Raw genomic sequence first — 5176 nt, forward strand, 5'->3', positions numbered from 1 at the left:
CTTTCTTTCTCAATGTTTCATTCCAATATGCCTGGAGAGTGAGAGAGAGAGAAGAGAAATGAAAGAGGGGGGGGGGAGGGTGTATATCACTTCTGTTTCTCTTATGGTTGTTAAAATTGTCACCGAAACATTAATCATGACTATTCGTGTGATTTTATATCACTCAAAGACCAATCAAAGAAAACAACAACAAAGAGTGGGGTCTTAACTTACTAAATTGGTTTATCAGATTATATTTAATCACAAGAGAGCAACGTACCAACCATAATTCCTTCATAAGAATTAAATTGCATGCCAATTTCTTACCAAATCACATGCTTATCATGAGCGAGCTCATCGACCGAGAAAAAAAGGTGAGACTGTAATTTCATCATCAAATTAGACTATCTAGCCTAAGCATGGCAACTCTTATACATCTACAAAAAAATTTCAAGATCTTTTAATTTTAGTTGCCGATCAAACATTGAAAAAAAAAATGATTCGCGTCAGTATGTATACGCTTTTTTTCATCCTCAGAAGACATTTTTTTTTTTTTTTTTGGGGGGGGGGGTACACTTAGGGTTGAGGCAAGGGCGGAAAACCGAACGTATTCTATTCGTGGTAACAGCAACAGTAAAGAGATCGTCAGTTCAAGGTGGGCCTCCTTTCTTGTGGTTTGCTATTCATCCTTCAACAACTTCTGTGCCATTTTATAAGCATAGAGGTTAATAGAGCCCGAAGTTAAGTTTTTTTATTTTGCTCAACTCTACCCTTTTGCTCATTTCCTTCATGTGTCTCATAACATTTATATATATATATATATGATATCCCGCGTTAATGGATACACTATGCCTTCCTCCCGACGAAGGACCATTGAAGGGCCTGTAAGGCCCTGACTCGAGTTTTAAACGTGTACCCTATCATCATGATCCGGACTTTGAAATGACAAATTCTCCGGCGAGTTTTTGTCTATATATTTTTCTTCTTTCTCGGCCCTCTATCTCATTACAAATAATTGGAAATACTTCATTATATGAAAAATGGGATAATTACACTATGGCCCTGGACAGCGGCACCCCCAATATCTTCCTTTGGGGTGCTGCGTGTATTATCTTCTGTAGACAGCACCCCCTGGGATTCTGGAAGGTGTTTTAAAAAAATGAGAAATCTAACCCAAATGACCTTCATTTTGTAGTGAACCCCCTTTTTTTCTTGCTTTTCAAATTTCTCGGACCCAAAATGATCTCCATTTTGTAGTGGAAATCCCTTTTTGAGGGAGGGGGGGGGGGGGGGGGCCTAGAATTCGTACGTTTTTCGTAAGAATGCCTTGAGTTATTCTTTCGTCAGACTTAGGGCCATTTTATGATTTCTGTTTTCGCAAGATATTCATAGTACGTGGAACTCACGGCAATCTCAAGTCATTCGTACAAAGATTTTACGAATTTGTCTATATTTTGTCGGATTGTAAGGAATACGCTACCGTGACATGTCGAAAACTATGTAACTGTAGAAAGTTTGATACTTTCAAAATGGCATATCTCTCACTCCCTTTTTTTGTAAAAACAATCATTGTCACCGAAAAAATCAACGACCTTTTGTTCTGTGGTGGCATTAAATTCATTTTCTCCTTCTTTGGTTTTCCCGTTACCTCATCTTCCTCACAATCACCCTGTCGTCTTGATGGTTCTCCCTCGTCGTGTTCGTCCTCGTCATGTTCCACCACCACCTCCTAGTCACTTCCAATGTCCATCAATTCTTGATGAAGAGGCTGTTGCTGCAGCTCTCCCCCTTTCGCTCCTTCCTCATCATCTCTCTCATTTCTTTTCTTCCCGTCGCCCTTTTCCCTTTGAGAGATTTCCCTTTAGATCGCACATTTCTTCAATAGGTGATACGTATTTGTTGAACTCCACGAGCAGAGTGAAGATTGAACTACGCGCGTTTGGCTTTATTATCCTCTAAAACTACACGAACGCCTTACAAACTCCAAGAGTCGCCCGTAAGAGCGCCGTACGAATTATCAGTTCGTAAGGTGTTCTTACGAACGCCTTAAGAGCACTCTACGAACAACTTAAGGCCTTCTTACGATCATCGTAAGAATAAAGGCTTCTAGAATTGTATTCTGATCCTAAACAATCGTGGTTCTTATGATGTGCGTACGGCCGCCTTACGAAGAGATGGTTTCGTACGAAGTTGAAAAATAATCTTTGACAAGACCATCGACCAAACTGCGAACACACGAACGGTCTACGAACGCTGGTCTCGTACGGCCTTCTTGAGAAGATCTTACGAAATGGTCTAAAAATCGTTCGTACGGCGTTCGTAGCAGTTCGTACTGGCATTTGTGACCGAGCCTATAAGGCCATGTGTTTGATTACAATAACTTATATTATAAAAAAATAACGAAGCACATTTATCTTGACTTTTAGCAGGGCTGATGTTACGCACTCTGCATGCATTTCAATATTAGCAAAATTCATGCAAGGTTCTCATTTACCCCACTTGGATTGAAAGCAGATATCTAGAATTCAAAATAGTGCCCTAAATAAAATAAAAAAATGAAAAGATAGGGATAGCTCATGCTAGTCAAACAGCATTATTTCCCGCACGGATCTCCCCCAAAAGCATCAGAGTATAACTTCCTTTCACCCTCTATACTCCCCACACCGTACCAATCACCGTGCATTCGTCATAACTTCTTGACCATGTTGATAAGACCGTATCAGCTACTGCACTTCGTCCGTGTAGCTTCCGTGTTTACATCAGGAAGGAGAATCTGGATGGCGGATTTTGGTGAGACCAACCACGCAATTATTGGAAACCGATCTAAGAGACATCCATTAGGGACAAGACAATGATGAAAGAGTCAAAGAAAAAAGAGTGAATCTGATCAAGGGGAATGCCTAAAATAATAAATCACCATGGACCGCCATCTAATTCGGCTGCGATAATTGTGATTGCTCTCTTATAACTTTCTTCCATTGTGATTCTTTAATTTAGCACCCCCCCCCCTCTTACTCTCTCCCTCAATCTTTTTATTTCATCTTCTGCTGTGTTTGGACTGTGTTTATGGCCGCAGGCATTCCGAACAATTGGGATTTCACCAAAAAATATGGTGTCAACTAGGGTCAAATTCAGGGAACCAGTTTGCCTTGGGCCTGTCCCCAATCAACTATAGGTCCCAAGCGATGACATTGGCATCGGCCCCATGAACTTCACACCGTGTTGGGTTTCCTTCACAAACATTCCCATTCGTCCTATCGCGGCAGAGTATCGCTTACTACTGGCGACAGAGCCGAAATTCAAGGATGTTTTGTCCTCGTCAATAATGTAACATGCTCAAAATGGACCCCCTCAACGGGCTTCAAACCAAGAACCTATAAGCAGCGAGAAACGTGAATATCCCCTTGCCTGAAAGAAATCTCTTGCCCAAAAAATCTTAAAGCCAGAGTCCAAAGTTATTACAGTGGCCTATTATGCAGGCACAGATCCAGGGGTGGGGGACAAAGGAGGCACGGTGGGAACGTGTCTTTTCTTTTGGGGGGATTTTTTTTGCACTTTTTTTGGGGGGAGGTGCATGCCGCCTTTTAGTAAATCATGGATTCGCCTACGAGAAATATCAATAATGTTTCAATTCATTTAGAGAATATAACTGTTATTGATTAAAGTAACTAGATAAGGATATAGTTGCGATTGATCAATGAGGAGGGGCCAAATCATGCTTATGTTTATGAAACTAAACTTACTGATATGATTTCTAATAACACAATACGTAAGAATAATAAGTGTATGATCAACTACCTCATATAGCATTCAATCGTGCTGTTCGTATTACTGTTTTGTGAAACTAAGCAAAAATGTTAAAGTGCCATAACCCTCTGACTTTACATGATTTTTGTTTTTCTTTTCAGTGTAATGTCTGTATTTTCTTCTTTAATTCAGAGCGATTTATGTCGGGGTGGAATTGCTATAGTCAACTGGTTATAGTAACGTATCAGTACCACACCAAGAGGAGGGATAGGAGCTTCATATTATCACGATGGTAAATAATACTTTATCGTCATAGAAAAGTTTGTTTCCCCTGGCTCTGTTTGCTCGCTCGTAATTGAAAAAAATGATTTCGGACAGCTACCAATACAAATACTGGACAAATACGATGTCATGAAAACATCGTCTTAGCAAGGCATGAACGGTGTGCAAAGATGTAATATTTTCTATACTAGTGCCAAAATTCCTTCTCGAAATAAGACAGGAGAGCAATGTTTTTGTTTTATTATCATTTTCGAAGAAAATTGAATGTGTATGGGCCTTTGCCTTTCAGAAACCTCTTAAAAGTCCCCGTTCCAATTAGCATTCGAATTAGATATCAGACTGAGATAGAACGTCTAGTGTCCAAACCAATTCATTCTACATTCGAGGGAATGTTTATTCCGTCCTGCTAGTCTGCAACCTATTTGAAGTCTTAAAAATAATTCATTAAATTGTTCAAGTTGAATAGATCTGCCTAATGGTGGCGTATCCATGGGTGGGAGCCCTGCTCTTGGAGGAAAAATATGACAATTGTATCATTTTTCGGGCCCACCCTCTGTCTCCAAGGGGGGGGGGGGCTGAAAGGAGTGATGGGGCCCGCACCCTTGGACAATCCTGGATCCGCCGGTGCTTGAGAAACTTTCTCTTCTTTTCTCTCTATATATCTCTCATTTTACTCCTTCTTTCCCTTCCGCTTCTTTTCACACCTTCCCTCTATCTTTCTATCGCCATGATCGCGTTTCCCCTTACATGCCTTATGTTTATTTCTTCTCTTCATTTTCTTATGCTTTGTCTAGCGTGTTAATGAGACGAGGTCTGGGGCGGCGGAGTGTTAAATGTAATCTTCGTTTGAAAAATCAGCCACTATGGTGCATTAATGTATTCAGACAACATGAAAATCGAAGGGGAGGTGAGGGTTGTCCTTTCGTTCTAGGGACATTGATGTCATCTTGTGTCACATTTCCACATTCTTTTATTGATTAATCAGTTTAATGACGCGCCATGTTGAATTCGTACACAGTCATCTTGTTCTTTCCTATCTCTCGTTATATTCTGTTCGAGCATGATGCATGAACGTTAAAAACAGTTGCCATTAATCTGAGCGGGTGGGGTGGGGGGGGGATACCATGCTTGATGACATCCACAAAACAATGTCTTAGTTTACCCATTT

This window comes from Lytechinus pictus, chromosome 1, assembly GCF_037042905.1.
Source record: "Lytechinus pictus isolate F3 Inbred chromosome 1, Lp3.0, whole genome shotgun sequence".
Classification (NCBI taxonomy): domain Eukaryota; kingdom Metazoa; phylum Echinodermata; class Echinoidea; order Temnopleuroida; family Toxopneustidae; genus Lytechinus; species Lytechinus pictus.